This window comes from Kogia breviceps, chromosome 15 (genome assembly GCF_026419965.1).
Source record: "Kogia breviceps isolate mKogBre1 chromosome 15, mKogBre1 haplotype 1, whole genome shotgun sequence".
NCBI classification, from domain to species: Eukaryota; Metazoa; Chordata; class Mammalia; order Artiodactyla; family Physeteridae; genus Kogia; species Kogia breviceps.
In genome coordinates this window covers 6,783,407-6,807,957 of record NC_081324.1, presented here as the reverse complement: position 1 = coordinate 6,807,957, position 24,551 = coordinate 6,783,407, and the positions used below count along the sequence as shown (strand labels likewise).

At 45.7% G+C, this 24,551-nt stretch overlaps 1 protein-coding gene across 3 annotated transcripts in view; it reads left to right on the top strand.

Moving 5' to 3' along the window:
• The window catches only part of SOCS6 (suppressor of cytokine signaling 6), a 1,023,578-nt gene that overhangs the window by 132,246 nt on the left and 866,781 nt on the right, over positions 1-24,551 (top strand). Inside the window, exon 8 of one of the 3 annotated variants that reach the window (XR_010836698.1) lies at positions 12,968-14,775. The exons of the other annotated variants lie outside the window; for them this stretch is intronic. The gene's annotated coding sequence lies outside the window, so the exon portion shown is untranslated. Of the gene's footprint in view, positions 1-12,967; positions 14,776-24,551 lie in introns of those variants that run through there. 3 annotated transcript variants of the gene reach the window in all.

The window sequence follows — 24,551 nt, the reverse complement described above, 5'->3', positions numbered from 1 at the left end:
TTGGGGCTTCCCTGGTGGCGCAGTGGTTGAGAATCCGCCTGCCGATGCAGGAGACACGGGTTCGTGCCCTGGTCCGGGAGGATCCCACATGCCGCGGAGCGGCTGGGCCCGTGAGCCATGGCCGCTGGGCCTGCGCGTCCAGAGCCTGTGCTCCGCAACGGGAGAGGCCACAACGGTGAGAGGCCCGCATACAGCAAAAAAAAAAAAAAAAAAAAAAAAAAAAATCCACAGGCTTTAACTAATTTAAGCAAAGGTACAAAAAGTGACAAGTGCAAAATAAGTTTACCTACCAAAAGGGGATGTCCCTGGCAAGCTCTAACAGTACAGGTGGGTTTGTTAATAATAGATTCATTTTACTGAGAAACTAAGCGTCAGAGAGGCCTAATTTCCTCAGTCACACAGTTACTCATTGGTTACAATCAGTGGTTTTTCCGAAGACGTTTGAATCGCGGGAGCAGTCAGTGTTCAAATCCCATTGAATATGCAAATGAAAGGGGCCTTGAGGACACGTGACGTAATTTCCTCAGTTTACAAATTAAGACACAAGCTCACTGTATCACTCTGGGGTCTATAGAATAGAACAAATAGGAGATATATATATATATATATATAAAATATATTTCTTATGATAATTTCTTATATGTTTATTATAACAAATTTGATATTTTCATAAACTATAACCTATTATTATATAAACTTATTCTTATAACATATGCATATTCATTTATTGTAAATTATTATATATTTTATATTTACATATTGTTATATTTATATATTTATACATAAGGCAAGCTGGAGACAGATGGTATAGGTCGAGTCCAAGTCCAAAGGCCTGAGACCCAGAAGAGCTGGTGGTGTAAGTTCCAGGTCCAGTGTGAGTCCTGAGGCAGGAGAGGATCGATGTCCCAGCTCCGAATCTGTCCGCCAGAGAGCGTGGACTCTCCCTTCCTCAAGCCTTTTTGTTTGGTCCAGACCCTCAGTGGATTGGATCAGGCCCACTCGTGTTGGGAGGGGCAGTCTGCCTTATTGAGTCTGATTCAAATCTAATTTCATCTAGAAAAACACCCTCGGGCTTCCCTGGTGGCGCAGTGGTTGAGAGCCCGCCTGCCGATGCAGGGGACGCGGGTTCGTGCCCCGGTCCGGGAGGATCCCACGTGCCGCAGAGCGGCTGGACCCGTGAGCCGTGGCCGCTGAGCCTGCGCGTCCGGAGCCTGTGCTCCGCAACGGGAGAGGCCACAACAGTGAGAGGCCCGCGTACCACAAAAAAAAAAAAAAGAAAGAAAAAGAAAAACACCCTCATAGCCACACCCAGTATATTGTTTAGTCAAATATCTGGGTGCCCTGTGACCCAGTCAGGTTGACACAGAAAATTAATCATCGCGCTCTGGGAGGGGATTTGTGCAGCCTCCACCGTGAGTCAGGCCAGAGCTGCCAGGACCCTGACATGGACGGAATTCCCAGTTTCCCGTCCTTCCCTCTTCACACCCTTACACCATCAGGTCAACGCACATTTCCTACGTAATTCCATAAATTCCTAATAATTCTCCTACATCTAACTAGTTCTCACTTGTGCATATTAAAATCATTAATTTCTAACAAATTTCTTCAATGCCTTGTATATAATTTTCCTCAACTGCTTAGCAGGAAGCTATTTAATCTACATAGTTAGAAGAATACTTTAACGACAAATTCGATTTTTTTTCCCCATAGAAGTGAGTGGTTCGTTACTGAAATTAAGGTTCTTTATCCTTGCACTGTCCCTCTGTGGATACGACGGGAAGAAGGTACAGGTGTTATGGAGGGTGTTTGGCCTGAGACGGTTTAGAAAGGGGTGATAAAATATTTTCTTGGTTGAGACGAGGCACAAAATAGGATGTTTTCTGTTGCTTTCATCTTGTTTTCCCTCATGAAAAAAAGTTTTTTGGATGTTTCCGGTAGTGTGGCTTATGTAAATCGTCTCCATAAAGCTATTAAAAATACCTACTGAGTGTTCCAGAAATCAGAAGAATCGGAGCAGACTGGAAAAACGGGTGCGATTTGTGCCACTAGGCAGCTTGTGTGAAGGGGAAAAGGTGGGCAGGAGAAGGCCGCCCAGTGTGACAAAATGGGGTTTATTGATCCTTCACTGAGGACTGACTGCTCTGGGCCAGAGACCGTACAGGAGGCATGTGGCCTGAGACTGGGAAATGCGGTGTGAACTTGCCCGAGTCCCACGAGTCCCAGGAGGCTGAAAACATCTCCCGGGATTTTCTGCTGCACCTCATTCTGGGAACCACCTTCAGCTGAGCAAACAGAAGGTGTTAAGCATCACCTGGGTGTTGGTTACACGTTCAGAGTCCTGGCCCTGCTCTCTGGACACTCTGGTTCAGTAGGTTTGGAAAGAAGTCCAGGAGTTGGTGTTTTTTTCTTGTTTGTTTGTTTTTGGTTTTTTAACATTTTAACTGGAGTGCAGTTGCTTTACGATGTAGTGTTAGTTTCAGGTGTCCAGCAAAGTGAGTCAGTTATACATACACACATCTATCCACTCTTTTTCTTTTCTTTTAGCTTCTTTTCCCGTAGAGGTCATTACAGAGTATTGAGTAGAGTTCCCTGTGCTGTAGAGTAGGTCACAGTTATCTAGTTTATACGTCAGTGCCAACCTCCCAGTTAAAGAATCCCAGGTGTTGCTAAGGCAGGTCGACCGTGAACTTCCTTTGTGAAACAGTGCCCTGTGCTCTGCCCTCGTCTCGGGTCTCAGCTACCCCAGGCTTCTGGGAGCTGCGCCCACCACCGCCCTTCCCCCGATGCCAGAGTGCAGAGATACATAAAGAAGTGCCTCAGTGACTCCACCCTGGCTTTGGGGAAAGTGAGGAACTATTAGGACACAGTCAGACTCAGGATTTAAAGACCCCCCCCACCCCAGCATGGGGTTGCTCCCTTACTTTATTTCTCGGGTCTCTTTTCTGCCCGTCGGGTCCAGGCCTCTTGGCGTGTTTACGGGGCTCTGTGGTCCTTCTGGGTTGCAGCTCACCCTTCCCAGAGTTAGAGCCCCCTTTTCCTCTCCAGATCGCGCTGTGAGTTTCCCAGCTCCCTCAAGCCCCCCTCCAGATCGTGGTCAAGAAGAGGGGGGTTGGGCTTCCCTGGTGGCGCAGTGGTTGGGAGTCCGCCTGCCGATGCGGGGGACGCGGGTTCGTGCCCCGGTCCGGGAAGATCCCACGTGCCGCGGAGCGGCTGGGCCCGTGAGCCGAGGCCGCTGCGCCTGCGCGTCCGGAGCCTGTGCTCCGCAGCGGGAGAGGCCACAACAGTGAGAGGCCCGCATACCGCAAAAAAAAAAAAAAAAAAAAGAAGAGGGGGGTTTATTCATCCTGCAGAGCTGCAACTTTGCACCCCTCTGCCAGCGCCTCTCCCCACCCCCCTGCTCCTGGTAACCACCGTTCTACTGGCGGTGTCTATGCATTCGGCTTCTGTCTAGAAGCGACATCATGCGGTTTGTCTTTCTGTGTCTGGCTTATTTCACTCAGCATAGACCCTCCAGGTTCATGCATGTGGCTGCAAACGTACAGCGTGGCGATTGTAGTTAATGACACTGCGGTGTATACTGGAAAGTCACTAAGAGAGTAGATCTCACCTGCTCTCACCACACACACACACACACACACACACACACACACACACACACACACACTGGTAACTAGATATGTGAGGAGAGGACATATTTATTAGCATAACTGTAGTAATCATTTCACTGTGTATATCGAGACATCATGTTATAGACCTCAAATAGATATAATTTTCATTAAAAACTTTAAAAAGTGAACAGAAAGAAGGGGTGCTCTATTCTTTTCATGCTTCTGACAGCCAGGCCTATCCCCCCCCAGCAGGGCCCTGCTGTCCGGGCCACATGCCCCAGACCAGAGCCACCTTCCCATGACCCCCGAGCGTCGACTGTAAAGGCACTTGCGCTCCTTTCCCCTCTCTCCATCTGATGAATGGTGACCGTGGCTGGAGGTCTTTGTCTCGTCCTCTTCTTCACGAGCTCTGGAACCTGCTCAGCCAGCTCCTTGCTGACTTTAATTCCTGCATCTCTGTGCTGCGCTGTCTCTTTCCAATCCCAGCTATTTTCTTTCCCTCTCTGTCCCCTTTTCTGCCTGTGTCAAAACCTATTACACACTTAATATTCTTGACCCTGAACTTCAGATGTTTCTTCTGTATAGCCATAAAGAATTACTCCTGCCTGTTCTCAACTAATAGATTTGGCTGCCTTTAAAAAGTGACTTTCCTGTCGCCCGTGTGTATTAATCTGCCAGAATTTTGCTCTTCCAAGCGAGCGTGTGGTCACTATTTCTTTTATTATTCTACTTGTCCAGATTTTGTCACTGGGCAAGTTTAGCTGGCAAATCCCAAGTCCTAACTTCTAGCTCAAAAATCCCAAATTGAGGGCTTCCCTGGTGGCGCAGTGGTTGAGGGTCCGCCTGCCGATGCGGGGGACACGGGTTCGTGCCCCGGTCCGGGAGGATCCCACGTGCCGCAGAGCGGCTGGGCCCGTGAGCCGTGGCCGCTGCGCCTGCGCGTCCGGAGCCTGTGCTCCGCAACGGGAGAGGCCACAGCAGTGAGAGGCCCGCGTACCGAAAAAAAAAAAAAAAAAAAAAAAAATCCCAAACTGCGAAGAAATTCTCCTTATTGAGTTTGCATTTTTAACTTTCAAAACACATCTTCCTTATAATAATTTCAAAAATGAAGAATATTTAAAAAAATAAAAGGCTATTCTTTCTTTTCTCATTCCACACCCCAGATGCGATCACATTTAGAAGTTTTATGTATCCTTCCAGATATCTTGTATGCATATCGAAGCATGTCAGTTTATAGATATTTGCAAACATTGGTTTTTCTAGAGCATATGTTTTACCTAATTTTGATTGAAATCGTCCTCCTTAACTTTTATATAGCTCAGGCTTCTGGCAGAGTGAACTCTTAACAGAAGGTACTAATTATTGTTATTATTGTAATTTTTACATGAAGAAATGTATTGCCACGCGTGTAAAATTGCTGAAATCAAAAGGATTCAAAACTAGTTAAGGGAGGTTCTTCCAGACTAGTGGTTCTTACCCTTGGCTGCACGCTGGGATCCCCCGGGAGCCTTGAAAATTACCAGCTCCTTCGCCTCCGCTTCGGCGATTCTGACTTCATTGGTCTGGCGTGCGGCCGGGATTTCAGGAGTTTTCCGCGCCCCCCCAGGTGAATCTGTTGTATAGCCGAGACTGAGAACCACTGTTCCAAACAAAGATTAAGGACCATCACTGTTAAAATACAAATATCGTTAGGAGCAGCCCCTTGGAGACCGGCTCCCTTTCTTAATTAAAGATTTCTGATTTTCACTTGACTCCCCTGAGTAGGTGGTTTTCTTAGAAGACGCACAAGCCAACACCCAGCCAGCAGCAAACGCCCTGCTACCCAGATAGTCTTTCCGAAGGTGTCACGTTGGTTGGTGATGGGGGCAGGGCTGGCCCCGCTCCGCGCCTCTTCTGCTTCTCTGGGCTGCGGCAGGACCAGGTGTGGTGCCGCCCCCTTTCCAGGAGCCTTAAACTGAAGGCGAGGCAGGGGCTGAGCCTGGGTGGAGAGGCGCCAGCGGGACACAAGGAGTGACTCATCTGTTAGGGTCAAAGGCCAACAGGGTGCAGATGAGGAAGTGGTGGGTGAGGAAGAGGAGAGAGGCATCGGCGTGGGTTTGGGCGAAGGTTGCGGGGTCAATGCTTATGTGTCTCCGGGGGTCCCAGCCTCACGTGGTGCCACTTCCACGTGCCAAGGCAAGACCCAGCCGGAGACGTCTGCTCGGACGGGCCGTGTTAGGATCCGGCCCTGCCAGTCTCTTCTCCCAGATGGGTATTGGCGGGCCGGGGGGAGGCGGCCCGAGCTAATTGCCTGGCAGGCGTGACTCCCATCAGCCTCCACCAAGGGGGCAGGTAGGCAAGGAGGGACTCCCAGTTACCTCCTGTGGGTCACCCCTCTTAGGGGAGACGGCCACTGTCCTCTTTCCCCCAGGGGCAGCACACATGCAGCTAATGATACCTTCAGCCAGAACGTTTAAAGAGGCTGAGTTATACCCTCAGCAGGTTGGAGGTAGAGCTTTTTGCAAATGATCAAGCGTCTACCTGTATGTCTACAACTGTTCATTTGGGGTTTGGGCAGAGAAGGGTGAATGTGCCCCAGAGCCCGCCCCAGAGCCCTCACACCAGGCAGAGGTATTTCATCATTAATTATTCCCGAGTGGTTAGGAAAAAACAACTCTCTGTTCTTTAAAAGAGTCAGAACAGAGTAAGATAATGGCGATTCAAAGCTAAGATTTTGAAAAAAAAAAAAAAGCTAGGATTTTGTATGCAAACATTGGAGTGAATACTGTGTGTGTAGATAATTTATTTGAAATCTGTGTTACAAATTAAAGCAATTATTTAAGAATTTGCATTGAAATTTGGTCTAAATGCTACAGAATGAAACAGTTATTTTCCTGTTCTCTGCAGCAGGTTCTCAGGGAGGTGCGCGTGTGAGCCTGACCCAGAATCCCCCCCCCTCCCCGAGAGGCATAGAAAATTTGCTCAACTTTGGTCATCGGGAAACGGTAGAACACCACCCTCCATCGTATAGGTTCTCTGAAATAGTTTGCTAGTGATGATAATTATAACTATAATATCATAAAAGTTGGTGGTGGTGCGGGACCGGTCAGTTTGGCAAGAGGTCCTGCGGATGAAAAGGCATCTCCTTCCCTCATTGATAAGTGCCAGTTGGAAGACACAGAGGGAGGTTCGCATGACTCCAGGTATAATTATAAGACTTGATTCAGTTACGGGCCTGACTGAAGGGAGAGGGTCAAGCTTGCCCACAGTCCAGAGTCAAAGCGGTCAGTTCCCAGACACTCAGATTCAATCGTTTAGGGGAGACCTCTGCCAGCTCCGGTTCTGTTATTGCACCTTTGAGACTCCCTACCTGCAGTGGATGCCTGCTGGCCGTCACAGTTGATAAACCAGGTAGGAGTTTCCTGCTCTGGGGGCAGCGACAGCTTCTGCCGAGACCCATTGCTGGCGGCAGCTCCGGCAGTGGGGACTCCAAGCTACAGCATAAAAGCCCGAGGTTATCTGGCAGTGACTTAGCAGGGCCAAGAGCCACTCTGAAATCCAATTTTCTCTCTGTTTTGGACTGATTCAGAAGGCTCCAGGGATCGGGGTAAGTGCGATCCTAAAATGGTAGAGTCCTTGGGAAAAAAAATCTCGTTGGTGGGTAAAGCACTGGCAGATACAAGTGGAGATGGCTGTTTTAGTGCTACTCACACCCTGCCGATATAGATTGGAAAATAAAAAGAGGACTAGAGCTCTCAGGATTAATACGGGATTAATCTAGTTCTTTCCTTAATACCAAAGACACAAATGTCCTGAAGGAGAAATTGATGCTGTCTTTAAAGAAGAGAGCTCATAATTCTGTAGAATTAGAATTCTCATAAGGAGATCATCCTTTGTGAGCAAGATGCTTTAGAAGAAATTCATTCCCTGATCAGCTTATGTTCATGATGAATGTAAATGTTGGTTTTGAAATTACCATTAATGGCAACAAAGCAGCACTAATTTTGAGGAGGGCTGAATTCTGCTCCATGAACAGTATCGGAGTTTGGGAAGTAAGTCTCATGTTTACAGCTTCGAGGTGCCAATGAAATGCCAGCTTGGAAGTGTTCCTGGTTATTAACCTTTGGAGAAAGGGAGCTCATGAACATTTTAGTAAACCTATTTTCGTTAATGTGGCCTTTTTATTTACTAATCATCATTCAGCTGTGCCGCACAAATTTCAGAGAGGTTTCCTCAGGCAGAAGTTTCAGAGTATTTTGTGTCTGTTTTTTTCTCCATCTTAACATGCAGGCTTCATTGATATTTAAGATGTTAAAATCTATAGAGAGAGAAAACAGAATGCTGTTCAACATGTCTACTATTTTTGGAATAAGCCTCTGGATGAAAAAGACGATGGTGTCAATTTAGGGACCATTCTTGACGAAGATTCTAACTACAAACGTTCAGGACCCTGAATCTGGAAACATGTGGCTGGTGATTTGAGGGGCAATAAAGGAGAGGAGATACATCTGCGGGGACAAAGCCAGGAAAGCACTTCTGAGTGCAGTTAGATGAGACCACTGGCAATGTCAATTACCGTTTATGATTTTGAACTTTGGAGCCAGACAGACTTGGGTTCATATTCTGACGCTGCCTTTAAGACCCTGGGTAAATTACTCAACCTCACTAAGCCTCAGTTTCCTCATCCCTAAAATGGGGACGGTGAAAGTGCCTACGTTACAGGATGACTGTGAGGCTTAAATGATCATTCTTATGGCACATAGGACATTCTCAATAAATGTATGCGACCCTTTGGGCTGCAGTTGGGGGTCAAAAGGATGGCTCAAAGGAAGTAGGCACCAGATAGAAGAAGAACATCTGTTTTTGACAAGGACTAACTCTTAACAGCCCTGGGTACTTTCATGACCTTTTTTAAGGAGGATTCAGGAAAAACATGCACCAGACATACACTCTGTGAGGCTAAGAGGAAAATAAATTTTACTGGCCAAAGAATAGCAGGGTGTCATTTACGGATTGAGTCAAATTCGATTGCCGACATGCAACAATATGTCATAAAATAAAGTCTTATATCTGCATAATACTCTTGACATTTTTTTCTCTCTTGTGTTTTTGGCACTGGCTCTCCCTTGAGTTCCAGATGTTTTGATCTGGGCTTTTGCTAGGTAGATTGGAGGATTGTGCTGAAAGTTAGTGGTGGGGGTCAATGAGCATGGCTGGCAGAGAGAACGGTGAGCTAAAACACAGAGACATGATCTACTGAAGGTCACAACCTGTAAGTGGTAGAACAAGCATGGAGGTCTTACCTTATGATGGGTGAGTGAACAAACGAGTGGTAATTCTATGCACAATGCCTTCTTTCACTCCAGCGTACTTCTTAGTAGCTCAGTATCAAGAATAATTTTGTGCAATGCCTAGTTAATTTGCAGTCATAACTAATCAATCATTTCATTGATTCCGTTAGTATTTATTGAGATCCTACTAGGTACATTGTATTAGATAATGTCATTTAATAAATATGTCAAGACATATATATAGATTACAGTGGTGGCAACAACCCACCAAAGCTTTGAGCCATTTTATTTTATTTATTATTTATTTATTTATTTATTTTGCGGTACGCAGGCCTCTCACTGCTGTGGCCCCTCCCATCGCGGAGCACAGGCTCCGGACGCGCAGGCTCAGCGGCCACGGCTCACGGGCCCAGCCGCTCCACGGCACGTGGGATCCTCCCGGACCGGGGCACGAACCCGTGTCCCCTGCATCGGCAGGCGGACTCCCAACCACTGCGCCACCAGGGAAGTGAGCCATTTGAAAACAAGGCATCATCACCTGTTTTATAAACCCATTGAAGATTTTTAGAATAACTACGAATTAAAGATTTTTTTGTTTTTAAATGGACTTAAAAAAAATTTTTTTCCTAACGGTGGGGAAGTGACCAAAGCTACAGAGGGATCATGGAACGGCGAATTCCTTTAGGAAAAAGGATGTAATTTATACATTTGATTGCCAAGATGCTTGTAAAACCAGCTGTAAAAATTGACACATTTTGTCCAGGGAACCAGGCAAGATTCCATCACTGAACAATCAAACCGCTGTTGGAGGTTGCAGGATACCAGGGGCCAACATAATGGAAAACTGAGGCCTGTGCATTGAGTGCTTGTGGATAACGTGTTAATGTCTGGGCAAGACCCTTGACGTTGAGAGCCAAGGAGAGAACAGCTCTTGGCATATGTGTTTCATTGACGGAGATGAAGGGAGGGTGCTGGATAATTTTTGTTCTTTTATTTTTCCTGAAATCACATAACACAGGAGTTTTGTTCGGTCCACAATTACTTGAGCTCTACGGGAATCACACGGTCTTCATTCTCCAGTAGAACCAGGGGTTTGTTGAGCGTAGGGATACAGCCCTGGGGCAGCTGAGGATGGGCCGTCCCCCCAGAGCAGTGTTCTGTATTACATTCAAAGACCTGTCAGCCTCACTGGATCCCCTGAGCCTTCGGCCTGCACTTCTGCGGGGAATGCTGCACTCCCGCGTAGCAGGGGCCGTGGGAGCTGAGCGGCTGCCACGGCCCCTGCATCCTGGGCTCGTTCTTGAGCTTCCGTGCATCCCTTCCCAGAGCCTCTGTGAGCTCCTCTTCTCCATTTCGCCATCCTGTCACCCTATTCGTTTGACAAGTTAGAAGCTAGGACAGATGACTTCATTGCTCCTATACGTATGCAATTCACGTGGTAGACACAGAATTTCTGCAGAGAGTTCTTTGTAACCTTTTAAATGTAGTTTTAAAAATTTATTTTTTGAAAGAACCGTATAAGAATGCGGTTAAAAAATAACCAAGCAGTACCAGAGTGTACACTATGCGGTGGAAACTAAGTCCCCTCCCCCCTTCCTCCCCAGCCCCACCTCCCAGAGGTCATTCCATACTCTTCCTGAGCAATGCTGTTGAGCAACAAGCATGTATATCTGTTGTTTAAACACAAAATGGGGGTGTCTGATATTCTGTACTCTGTACATTTTCCCAAAGAACAGTGTCTCAGAAATCTTTCCATATTGGTATATGTAAATATACCAATATACCAATACCAATACCAATTCTTCTGATCCAAATGTCAGTATAGAATTCCATTGGAGAGAGGTAACAAGGTTTATTTATTCAGCTTCCTCCATGGACATTTTTGTTGTTTCCAGTTTTGTTTTGTATTGTTTTATTTTTAGCCATACAACATACGATGCAACGAATATCTTTGTATCAGCATGAATTGATGTGTAAGATAAATGCCTAGATGCATGTGGCATATATATAAGATTGATTATGATAAACATTGCCAAACTGTCCCCTGTAAAAGTTGTAGGAGTGTCTTTTCTTGCCAACAAAATATTAGAAAAGTTGTTTGCCCATACCTGCTTTAATGCACAAAGATTATCAAATGTTTTTATTTTTACCAATTTGCGAGTTGTTAGATTAAAAAGGTATCTTATTTGCATTTCATTAATCATTAGTGGGGTTGAGCATATTTACAAATGCTTAAAGACAATCTGTATTTCTTTTCTCTGTGAAAATCGCCCATGTGTGTCTTAGTAGATGGCTGGTATTTTTCTTTCCGTTTTGCGTAAACACTTTTTAAATAGTAAAGACTTTAGCCTTTTCATGTGTGTTGCAAAAACTTTCACAGTTTGTCACTTGTGTTTTGACATTTAGGTAATATTGTTTGGCACAGTAAAAACTTGCTATTTTATGTAGTGAAATCACACAATTTTTTCTTCATTACTTCCAGGTTTTGTTTCTTATTTGAAAGGCTTCTTGGTATATGGTTTAAGTGGTCATCAACAAAGATCTGGGTGAGCCTTCTGTCTTCTCAGTGCCCCTACAGCACCTGGAGCACAGGGTGTGAATCTCAAGGATTAACAGAAGTGACTTCTGTTTTACTCCAGATAAAACGGAGTCAATTTGACCCCTAAAGAGGGGCCCAGAATGCTCTCTCCCCTTGTCCCAGAGGCCTGCTCACCCCCTGTCCCTGCCATCTGTGTCACTAAAGTCTGTATTGGCCCCCCCCACCCAGAGGTTGACCCACCTTATCCCAGAAGGGTACCCTCCTCCCTCGCTTACTGGTCTCTGGACCAGAGAATCTGGCCTCGAACTCAAATAGAGGTTGTAGACAGGAACCCATCAACCAGAGGTTTATAATGTTACACGTATTCCGTTCTTCATCACCTCTTACTATTAAAAATTCTATTTACTTCTGGAGCCCAGGACATCTCTTTAAATTCATCACCGGGAAGTTTATTGCATGCAGTACTGCGCAATTTGGCCCTATGGTTAATTTTGCAGCATTCGAGAAAATCAGACAGACCTTAGGGGATGTTTATAACATTCAAGGCTTCAAAGATGAGCAACACGTACCGCTGCCATGGATGAGCTCACAGCTCCAAGGGAGAAGACGTGGCGTGAAAGTCTACAGCGTAGGTGGTTAGTGCAGCCATGGAGGGCTGTGCAACATTGAGGAAGGGGTTATAGACGGGGTAGTTTTTGACCTGGGGCTTGCAGCAGGCATAAGAACCCTAATTCTCTACATAGGCTCTATTTTTTGCAATGGATATTTCTTTGTACAAGGTAGCATTCCGCTTGTTTTGTTCAATAAAGGTGAACACTGGTTCGGTAAAGGAACTACAGCAGTGAATGGTGATTATCTGGAATTATATCTCTAATTCCGAAAAATGTCTTAGTTTTTCTTTTTTCCTACTTTCTTCTTCCCTTTATAAGTAACACCAATACGCAGGCACTTTGTTTAAATGCGACGTTAAATAAATTGGCCAGCAGAGGGCACTGCATACTGACGGTGCCTCCATATCGGATGCTCAAATCTTCAAAGGCTCCAGAAGTGACTGTCACTCAGGTCTGTTGGCAACTGTTTCAGACCAAAAAATATGGCAGAAATTAAAAGAGGAGTGTGGTAAATCAACTATACTTTAATATAAAATGAAAATTAAATTTAAAAAAGCAAGGGAACTTAAAAAAAAGGGGGGCAGTGTGAATAAAGTAATTAGATAAATGGTATAGTAGAATTTCTCTTTAATTGTTAATATAGAGGAAACGTCTACATGGTTATGAATGTAGCTTACATCAGTTAAGAGAAGGTAATATGATAACATCAGTGTCCTGTATAAATCAGCATGACTTCTAAATTCTCTTTGAAAATGTTTTTAGTTTCATTATGTGGTTTAATTCTCCATCTTAAACTAAAGATAAAGAACCAGTTCCTAATGTATTACATTCTTTTAGACCTTGCGGTAGATATTATTGTCTGAATAGTGTCAAAATGTTGTAGTTGTGCACAAATTCTTTTCCTGTCTGTTTATAGAGTTTTGTTTTTGTTTGTTTTAGCTGCGTCACGTGGCTTGCGGGATCTCAGTTCCCCCAGCAGGGATCAAACCTGCGCCCCCTGCAGTGGAAGTGTGGAGTTTTACCCACTGGACCGTCAGGGAAGTCCTACAAAGATATTTTAATTCATGTATTTCCCCTGTGGATTTGAGGATTCCGAAACATTTTTCGAGTATGATTTTCTCCCCTCCATCTTTTCCTTAAAACTTTTTAAAGGTGTCATGTTTTTAAGCCCATCTGCACGTGGTCGAACTTGCTAGTGTGGAGACCCTTTGTTACCATGGCTGGCACTAAGTCAATGCCTGGCATTTGTGAGCCAACCGAACTGGCCCCATGAAACGGGCCCAAATCATGTAAACACTGTCAAGAACCTACCCCACATTTCTCAGAAGGAGGAAAACATTCAGGTAGATTGTTGTTTGCAGGAAGCCCACATCCCCAAACCGTAATCTCTGTGTTCCGATGATTTCTTACTAATTTATCAGACATGTTAATGACAGTCTATAACAAAGTCCTGCCCTGGTAGGTAGGTGTTGCGTAGAATCAGAAAGTGATACGACATTCTCTCACGCCTTAATCCGTGCTCCATTTAACTAGTTCTTCTGTTTAGGGTTATTGCTTGGCACAGTAAATGTGTAGTGGTGGAAATGAGATATGGCCTAACCCAGACTATCAAATGTTACTGGGGAAACTTTTAAGGGAAATAATTATAATTTTGAAAACTATCCAATAGCAGCTATGCAGTGCTTTGAGATTTAGATATAGGTCAAAGCCACTCTTTAGATTACATCATGATTTGTCTTTTAAGCTTGGAAAGCAAATGAACGTTTGCCCCTTGGCTCTCTTTGCAGTGAGTGACCACCTGGGTACCTGGGGGTGATCCTGTAGCCATGCATTGTTCTGCAGATAGAATCCTGTGTACCGCTAAGTGTTTGGCCTCTTACATTTCATTTTGGATTGGCAAGGCAACTGGAATAGGAGTTCCTTGGAACTGGTTTGTTATACGTTAGTAGTACCTTGGTACACACTGTGCTGGGAAGACTAATGACAGCCTTGGAGTGTCACACCTGACAGTCCAAAGATTAGCTTCAAGCCATTACATTTGTACAGTCATTTATTTAAAGTGATTATCGCTTGTAAATTATTGTTATTTTAAGAGAAGCTTTTGCTTCTCTCTCATTGCCTGGATCAAGGACTTGTAATAAGTTCTATATTGAAGAGTCATTGCTTCCTAATTACCTGTGTATTTTCAGCGCAGGCTGGATCTATTTTATCCTGGGGCATGATGGGTGTGGTCTCTGATTGTCTGGCCAGAGTCTAAATAGCATTGTCCCAATAGCATTAACCCTAACACAGGAAGAGCTCAAGGATGCCACTCCCCAGCCCACCCAAGGTGAGCAATTGTTCCCTTTTTTCTCAAGCATTTATGTGGCCTCCTCTAGGGAAGAGGCAACAAGTAGATTGTGGTTGAGACCCAGGTTCTGGAGCCAAACAAACCTGGGCCAGCCAGGAACAACCTTCGTAAGTTTAGGCAAACGGTTCAACTTGCCTGCCTCAGTCTCATCATGTGCAACTTGGGTGTAGGAACAGGTTACTGTGAAGATGAAGGGCCACTCTGTCTATAAAACACTGAACGGTCGTTCTTAGTTATTATTAACTGACAGAATTGGTGGTAAAACCAGGCACTAAAACTAGCCTTGCCTGTACAATTTTTTATTTTATTTTATTATATTTATTTATTTTAAATGTGCAAATGTAAAAGATTTTATTAAATTTGTTAATTAATAAGGGAATTGGTAAGGTGTTACAATCAGTTCAGAGCATAATTTTTTTTTAACATCTTTATTGGAGTATAATTGCTTTACAATGGTGTGTTAGTTTCTGCTTTACAACAAAGTGAATCAGTTATACATACACATATGTTCCCATATCTCTTCCCTCTTGCGTCACCCTCCCTCCCACCCTCCCTATCCCACCCCTCTAGGTGGTCACAGAGCACAGAGGTGAACTCCCTGTGCTATGCGGCAGCTTCCCACTAGCTATCTATTTTACATTTGATAGTGTATATATGTTCCTGCCACTCACTTCGTCACAGCTTACCCTTCCCCTCCCCATATCCTCAAGTCCATGCTCTAGTAGGTCTGTGTTTTATTCCCATCCTACCACTAATCTCTTCATGACATTTTTTTTTCTTAGATTCCATATACATGTGTTAGCGTATGGTATTTGTTTTTCTCCTTCTGACTTACTTCACTTTGTATGACAGACTCCAGGTCTATCCACCTCATTACAAATAACTCAGTTGCATTTCTTTTTATGGCTGAGTAGTATTCCATTGTATATACATGCCACATCTTCCTTATCCATTCATCTGTTGATGGACACTCAGGTTGCTTCCATGTCCTGGCTATCGTAAATAGAGCTGCAATCAACATTTTGGTACATGACTCTTTTTGAATTATGGTTTTCTCAGGGTATATGCCCAGTAGTGGGATTGCTGGGTCATATGGTAGTTCTATTTGTAGTTTTTTAAGGAACCTCCATACTGTTCTCCATAGTGGCTGTATCATTTTACATTTCCGCCAACAGTGCAAGAGTGTTCCCTTTTCTCCACACCCTCTCCAGCATTTATTGTTTCTAGAGTTTTTGATGATGGCCAATCTGGCCGGTGTGAGATGATATCTCATTGTAGTTTTGATTTGCATTTCTCTAATGATTAATGATGTTGAGCATTCTTTCATGTGTTTGTTGGCAATCTGTATATCTTCTTTGGAGAAATGTCTATTTAGTTCTTCTGCCCATTTTTGGATTGGGTTGTTTGTTTTTTTGTTATTGAGCTGCCTGAGTTGCTTATAAATTTTGGAGATTAATCCTTTGTCAGTTGCTTCATTTGCAAATATTTTCTCCCATTCTGAGGGTTGTCTTTTGGTCTTGTTTATGGTATCCTTTGCTGTGCAAAAGCTTTTAAGTTTCATTAGATCCCATTTGTTTATTTTTGTTTTTATTTCCATTTCTCTAGGAGATGGGTCAAAAAGGATTTTGCTGTGATTTATGTCATAGAGTGTTCTGCCTATGTTTTCCTCTAAGAGTTTGATAGTGTCTGGCCTTACATTTAGGTCTTTAACCCATTTTGAGTTTATTTTTGTGTATGGTGTTAGGGATTGTTCTAATTTCATACTTCTACAGGTAGCTGTCCAGTTTTCCCAGCACCACTTATTGAAGAGGCTGTCTTTTCTCCACTGTGTTTCCTTCCCTCCTTTATCAAAGATAAGGTGACCATATGTGTGTGGGTTTATCTCTGGGCTTTCTATCCTGTTCCATTGATCTGTATTTCTGTTTTTGTGCCAGTACCATACTGTCTTGATTACTGTAGCCTTGTAGTATAGTCTGAAGTCAGGGAGCCTGATTCCTCCAGCTCCATTTTTCGTTCTCAAGATTGCTTTGGCTATCATTATTCTGAATTCTTTTTCAGGTAGACTGCCTATTTCTTCTTCATTTGTTAGGTCTGGTGTGTTTTTATCTTCCTCCGTCATCTGCTGTGTGTTTTTCTGTCTTCTCATTTTGCTTATCTTACTGTGTTTGGGGTCTCCTTTTTGCAGGCTGAAGGTTCGTAGTTCCCATTGTTTTTGGTGGCTGTCCCCAGTGGCTGAGGTTGGTTCAGTGGGTTGAGTAGGTTTCCTGGTTGGGGGGACTAGTGCCTCTGTTCTGGTGGATGAGGCTGGATCTTGTCTTTCTAGTGGGCAGGTCCACGTCTGGTGGTGTGTTTGGGGATGTTGGTAGCCTTATTATGATTTTAGGCAGCCTCTCTGCTAATGGATGGGGCTGTAGACCTGTCTTGCTCTTTGTTGGGCATAGGGTGTCCAGCACTGTTCGTTGCTGGTCCTTGAGTGAAGCTGGGTCTTGGTGTTGAGATGGAGATATCTGGGAGATTTTTGCCATTTGATATTGCGTGGAGCTGGGAGGTTTCTTGTGGACCAGTGTCCTGAGGTTGGTTCTCCTACCTCAGAGACACAACCCTGATGCCTGGCTGGAGTGCCAAGAGCCTTTAATCCACACGGCTCAAAATAAAAGGGAGAAAAAATAGAAAGGAAAGAAAGGAAGGAAGGAAGAAAGGAAGGAAGAAGTGGAGGAAGGAAGAAAGCAAGAAAGGAAGGAAGGAGGAGAGGAAGAAAGGGAGAAAGAAAGGAAGGAAGGAGGGAAGAAAGGAAGAAAGAAAGGGAGAAGACAAAATAAAGTAGGATAAAATATAGTTATTAAAATAAAAAATAATTATTAAGAAGAAAAATTTCTATTAAAAACAAAACAAAAAAACGGGTTGGTCTAACCCTAGGACAAATGGTGAAAACAAAGCTATACAGACAAAATCTCACACAGCAGCACACACATACAAACTCACAAAAAGATAAAAGGGCAAAATAATAGTATATCTTGCTCCCAAAGTCCACCTCCTCAACTTGGGATATTTCGCTGTCTATTCAGGTTTTCCACAGATGCAGTGCACTTCAAGTTGATTGTGGACCTTTAATCCGCCGCTTCTGAGGCTGCTGGGAGAGACCGCCCCCTCTCTTCTTTGTTCGCACAGCTCCTGGGGTTCAGCTTTAGACTTGGCCCCGTCTCTGCGTGTAGGTCGTCCAAGGGCGTCTGCCCTTCGCTCAGACAGGACAGGGTTAAAGGAGCAGCTGATTCGGGGGCTCTGGCACAGGCCGGGGGGAGGGAGGGGTACGGATGCGGGGCGAGTCCGCGGCGGCAGAGGCCAGCGTGACGTTGCACCAGCCCGAGGCGCGCCGTACGTTCTCCCGGGGAAGCTGTCCCTGGATCCCGGGACCCCGGCAGTGGCGGGCTGCACAGGCTCCCGGGAGGGGAGGTGTGGAGAGTGACCTGCGCTCGCACACAGGCCTCTTGGTGGCGGCAGCAGCAACCCTAGCGTCCCCACACCCGACTCTACTGTCCGTGCCGACAGCCATGGCTCGCACCCGTTTCTGGAGCTCCTTTAAGCGGCGCGCTTAATCCCCTCTCCTCGCGCCCCAGGAAGCAAAGAGGGAAGGAAAAGTCTCTTGTCTCTTCGGTAGCTCCGCGCCCGTTTCTGGAGCTCCTTTAAGCGGCGCGCTTAATCCCCTCTCCTCGCGCCCCAGGAAACAAAGAGGCAGGAAAAAGTCTCTTACCTCTTCGGCAGCTCCAGACTTTTCCCGGACTCCCTCCCGGCCAGCCGTGGTGCGCTAACCCCTTCAGGCTGTGTTCACGCCGCCAACCCCACTCCTCTCCCTGCTTCCGACCGAAGCCCGAGCCTCAGCTCCCAGCCCCGCCCGCCACGGCGGGTGAGCAGACGAGCCTCTCGGGCAGGTGAGTGCCTGTCGGCGCCGATCCTCTGTGCGGGAATCTCTCCGCTTTGCCCTCCGCACCCCTGTGGCTGCGCTCTCCTCGGCGGCTCCGAAGCTTCCCCCCTCCGCCACCCGCGTCTCCGCCCGCGAAGGGGCTTCTAGTGTGTGGAAACCTTTCCTCCTTCACAGCTCCCTCCCGTGCAGGTCCCGTCCCTATTCTTTTGTCTTTGTTTTTTCTTTTTTCTTTTCCCCACCCAGGTACGTGGGGGGACTTTCTTGCCTTTTGGGAGGTCTGAGGTCTTCTGCCAGCGTTCGGTGGGTGTTCTGTAGGAGCAGTTACACGTGTAGATGTATTTCTGATGTGTCTGTGGGGAGGAAGGAGATCTCCGCGTCTTACTCTTCCACCATCTTCTCGCCTCCCTCCCAATTTTTTATTTTAAATTAATATTATTTTTTAGAACAGTTTTAGGTTTACAGAAAAATTGAGCAAAGAGAACTGAGATTTCCCACATTCTCTTCTTTCCCATCCACAGTTTCTCTTATTATTAACATCTTCCACTATTTTTTATAATCAATGAGCCAATATCGATTCATTATTATAAACTAAAGTCTATAGTTTACATTAAGGTTCGCTCCTTGTGTTGTACATTCTGTGGGTTTTGATGATGGATAATATCATGTGTCCAACATGTTAGCATCCTACAGAATAGTTTCACTGCCCTAGAAACCTTCTCTGCGCCACTCATTCATCCCTCCCCTCCCCCAACCCCTGGCAATCACTGATCCTTTTTTTTTCAATTTGTTTTATTGAAGTATAGTTGATTTACAATGTTGTGTTAATTTCTGCTGTATAGCAAAGTTATTCAGGTATACAGATATATACATTCTTTTTCATATTCTTTTCCATTATGTTTATCATGGGATATTGAATATAGTTCCGTGTGCTATACAGTAGGACCGCGTTATTTATCTGTTCTATATATACTAGTTTGCATCTGCTAATCCCAAACTCCCAATCCATCCCTCCCCCCCACCTCCCTTCCCCTTTGGCAACCACAAGTCTTTTCTCTATGTCTGAATCACTGATCTGTTGACTGTCTCCATAGTTTTTGCCTTTTCCAGAATGTCATATAGTTGGAATCATGCAGTATGTAGCCTCCCCAGATTGGCTTCTTTCACTTAGTAATTTGCATTGACGTTTCCTTCATGTCATGTCTGGCTTGATAGCTCATTTCTTTTCATCTCCAAGTAATATTCCATTTTCTAGCCGTACCACATTTTGTTTACCCATTCACCTCTTGTTTTCCATGGTATTTGCACTGCTCCCTTCCCTCTGTCACCCACTCCTGGGAGCCGATGGAGGAGGAGATTGCACCTTACACATCACTGTAGCCTTAGAATCTGGGACAAGACTGGCTAAGTAGTAGGTCTGCAATAAATGTTCTTTTAAATAAGAAAAGTGGAAAGAAAGGACTTTTTTTTTTTTTTTTTTTGCGATACGCGGGCCTCTCACTGTTGTGGCCTCTCCCGTTGCGAAGCACAGGCTCCGGACGTGCAGGCTCAGCGGCCATGGCTCACGGGCCCAGCCGCTCCGCGGCATGTGGGATCTTCCCGGACCGGGACACGAACCCGTGTCCCCTGCATCAGCAGGCGGATTCTCAACCACTGCACCACCAGGGAAGCCCAAGAAAGGACTTTTAAATCAGCTACAATAGCATTCGTTTTGGAGGGTGCTGCTAAGTGGCAGGTTTTCAAAGGGCTGTCGGAAATGATGGCAGTCCTTGGCTTGTTTTATTCTTGGGAACCTGGAGGGTCTGGTGCTGAGTCTGCAGGGCAGCGACACACGTCCTGAGGAGGGACAGGCCAGCGGGCACAGCAGCCGGACACATATTTTCCAGTGGCCCAGCGACGGTTGCTGTCAGGGGCGCCCCTGCGCTCCCTGGAAGGTGGCCTGGCAGCTACTGTCACATCTTTGCTTAGAGAGGAGTGAGTGTGGTCAGGGGGTCTGGAGACTAACTGGCCTTTGAGGTGATAAATTGCAGTTCCCTGGGGATCCGTATAAATACATCATTAAACCATGGAGTGCCTATGACTAAAAGCATCGCTATAAAGTGTTCATTATTTAATGGCTGCTGCAGAAAAAGTTTGAGAATTTTCCTAGGCAAGGTGAGCCGGGCATAATTCATGTCGTAGGCAGGAGGTTATTCTTAAAATCAACATTATAAACATGAAAGTAGAGAAAAGAATAAATTACTGGGCTTCCCTGGTGGCGCAGTGGTTGAGAATCCGCCTGCTGATGCAGGGGACACAGGTTCGAGCCCTGGTGCCGGAAGATCCCACATGCCGCAGAGCAACCTAAGCCCGTGTGCCACAACTACCGAGCCTGCGCTCTATAGCCCGTGAGCCACAACTACTGAAGCCTGCATGCCACAACTCCTGAAGCCCACGTGCCTAGAACCTGTGCTCCACAAGAGAAGCCACTTCAATGAGAAGCCCGCGCACCGCAACGAAGAGTAGTGCCCGCTCGCTGCAACTAGAGAAAGCCCGCGCGCAGCAACGAAGACCCAACGCAGCCAAATATAAATAACTAAATTTTTAAAAAAAGAATAAATTACTATTTGGTGTCGTGCTAACCCAAGTGAAATGCTGGCCTGGAACTTTTTTTTTTAACAGAGGAAAAATGTTTCTTCCCTGAACTTGTGTCTATAGAGAAACTGTTACTTAAGAAGAGGGAAAGATTTGATATATAATCATTCTCCTTATTGTTTTTTTAATTAAAAAACAGAGGATCAGGGCTTCCCTGGTGGCGCAGTGGTTGAGAGTCCGCCTGCCGATGCAGGGGACACGGGTTCGTGCCCCGGCCAGGGAAGATCCCACGTGCTGCGGAGCGGCTGGGCCCGTGAGCCATGGCCGCTGAGCCTGCGCGTCCGGAGCCTGTGCTCCGCAACAGGAGAGGCCACAGCAGTGAGAGGCCCACGTAACGCAAAAAATACCCCAAAAAACAAAAAAAACCCAGAGGATCAGAGACCTGTCCTGTGGCATGAGGGGAGGCCTGCCCTTGAATCACCCCTGACCCATCTGGGAGGTTCACAATAGCTAAGCTTTCATGTGGCAAAAGCTTGAGGGGACTTCAGGGAATTAGCCAGTTATGGACTGTATTGTTTTACTCACCTCCTGTTCTCCCTGCTGGTGAGGGAGGGATTCCACCCGAGGAATGGGGCTGGCAAGCACACAGCCTAGAGGAGGACACCACAGGCCGTGCTGGACCACATGGGGCCGAGCTCAGAAGAGAGTGACCCAGCGCTGGGGCTGCAGGAGGTGGGCTGTGTACTCACAAGAGGGTGAGGTGCCCCTGGGTCCCGTGGGAGGATGTGATTGACTTGTTTGAATCATTCCCTGGGCCGGCTGGGGACTGACACCCACTCCTCAGCTGTGCGCAGGAGCCTGCCTGGCCCCATGACAAGGGTCAAGCACTAGGGGATCTTTTCTGCAGGAGCAGGGTGGGGAGGGGAACTTGACCTTAGCCTTTCCACGGCCCTCTTGGTCTCAGATGTCAAGACAGCACATAACACAGCACTTAATTTTAGGTCTTATACCGCATGTGCATAGGTGAGGCGTGTCAAAGGGAGAGTGTCAGGCTGATGCTAATTAATTAAACATAATTAAATTAGCAGCCAAAGTAACCAGTTTACCTCTTCCCCCTTATTCCCGGCAGGCCATGTTTCAGGCACAGTTCACTTCCTGTTCTCTGAGTCACTGTCTCTGAGTGTCATCAAGGAGAAGTCATGAAAGGCACACACCTCGCTTGCTAGAGCAAATGAAAAGACCCAGAGACACACTTCACACCCATGGTAGGTGATTCAGAGGCAGTGAGTGTTTACTGCACCAGACATGAATTCACGAAGTTCTGTTTTATACGTGGGCACTGGACACCACATCTAAAAGCAAGTATGTGTACTTGGGCCACAGAGCACAGAAGGATTTCTTTCTGCAGAGTGCATATGGAATTTTCATTTGTTTTTAATAACGTATTTTATCCTCTGGGGGGATTTTTCATATACCAGTAGGCATTCTCCAAAGGCACAAAGAATGATATTTACTTGTCATCCTGCGGGACAGGGGTGGGGTGGGCCTTGCCGGAGTGCCGTGTGGCTAAGTTCTTCTGTCATGTCCAAGGCGCAGAGGATAGGAAGTGTCATTTATTGTGACTGAGGGACTTATAGACTAGCATGAAATTGCCTACTTGTATATCTTGATGGCTAACTTTAATTCTTAGGCATTGCTCTGTGTTATTCCAAGGGTGAGATATGGGTGACCCTGCTGTGTCTGAATTCTCAGATTTTGCTGAAGAGAACAAGGTGTGTTCTAGATTTTCTCTACAGAGGCGCTGGAGACCAAAACTCTTGTTCCTGATTAGGGTCCCTGTTCTTTTTTTTTTTTTTTGCGGTATGCGGGCCTCTCACTGTTGTGGCCTCTCCCATTGCGGAGCACAGGCTCCGGACGCGCAGGCCCAGCGGCCATGGCTCACGGGCTCAGTTGCTCCGCGGCATGTGGGATCTTCCCGGACCAGGGCACGAACCCGTGTCTCCTGCATCGGCAGGCGGATTCTCAACCACTGCGCCACCAGGGAAGCCCAGGGTCCCTGTTCTTAATGTTTGAGAGCCCATTGACTCCCCAGCTGGCTTCTTTGTTCCCTGAGAATAAATAATAAAGCCCCTGATCTGTCTCCTTCTTGCTTGGGGAGGTAGTGTGTGCACTCCACAAGGGAAGGAGAGACCGTCTTCACTGAGTTAAAGTTGCTCGTGCTTTTCCCTATTTCCAGCCAGCTGTTAGGAATTCCGCAGCCCTCGGCCCTGCCTGCCTTGGCGTTACCACGCATGTGCTGAGGATGTTGATCCAGTGTGGGCAAAGGCAAGATTTAGGCCAGCTGTTAAAATCCTGATGAGAGTTAATGCGCGCTGAGCATGGATTTACATTCTACCTTGAGAGTCATTAAAAATGAATGCTATGCTGAGCTGTTTTATCTTGGCTTTGCATTTGAGAAAAACCTTAAGTAAAAGCAACTAAGAAAGAGTGAATAGCTCGGAAGTCCCTGCATATTCATTATAGTTTTGTGTGTGTGTGTGTGTGTGTGTGTGTGTGTGTGTGTGTGTGGCAAAGAATTTCCAATGTCCAGTTGTAACTGGTGACCTGCAGTCAGCCCCCAGGGTGGGCATTATTACTCCGCGTGACCTCTCAGGCATACACACCTAACCCAGGCAGGCAGAAAATGAGAACGTCTTATGTCAGTCAATTAAATCTGTCCCAGGCAGATCAGCCGATTATGCTTGATGACAAGCCTTAGTTAGTGCTTCCTGTCAATAATAATATTGTAGGTATGTAGTGGGTGGGGAGGGGGTGATGTGTGTTAGTATCTCTATAATAGACTTCTCTCCAAGATGCAAGTATCCAGCGATGTGTTTGGCAGATAATAGGTTCAGTTTTATGAGCTTTATTGTTATCTTGGTGATGTGCTGATGTCTGAAATCTCAGTCTGGGCAAAGCTGTAGCAACTGGAATTGCCCGAGGTTATAGATTGCTAAATGTAATTATTCAACCCTGTGTCGACAGGTGACTTCAGAAATATAGAGATGCTAATCCTGGCTCTGCAGAGTTTGGTGGAGATTGCTGCTCAAATCAATAAAATACTACATTTATACTGAGATCATGTAAATGATCTTCTAAGAAACAGTCCCATTAATGGAAAGAAGGCATGTTGCCTTAAAGGTCAGGTGTATTACTTTTAAAATATCTGAGACAAGAGAAGAATAATTTAACAAGCGTTTATCGAGAAAATTTTTTGGATGTCATTTTTTGGGGTTACTGGTGAGCACTGAAATATTTGAAATCCCAGTTGCTGATTTCATGGGCTTTCATGAAATGACTGAAAAAAGCACACATGTACACAGAAAATCCTGTGATCGAATGTAAACCTCATATAAACAAAGAGTGTTAGTTTAAGAGACTAGACATTAATGTAAAAAATTTATTTTAAATTCTGGGGGTCATTAGAGGGAGCCAATCGCATCCAGCGCTGGGGGTATCCAGCCATCTAACCCCTCCCTTGACAAAACTGGGGTGTCTCAGCATGTCCGTACCATGGGGTACCTGCTGAGGCTCACAGTATGGCCACTGAATTGAAATCTTCATTATGATTTTTGTAATCTGAAATTTCCATGCTTTTCCAGCAGGATTGCTAGATTTAGCAAATAAAAATGTAGGACACCTGT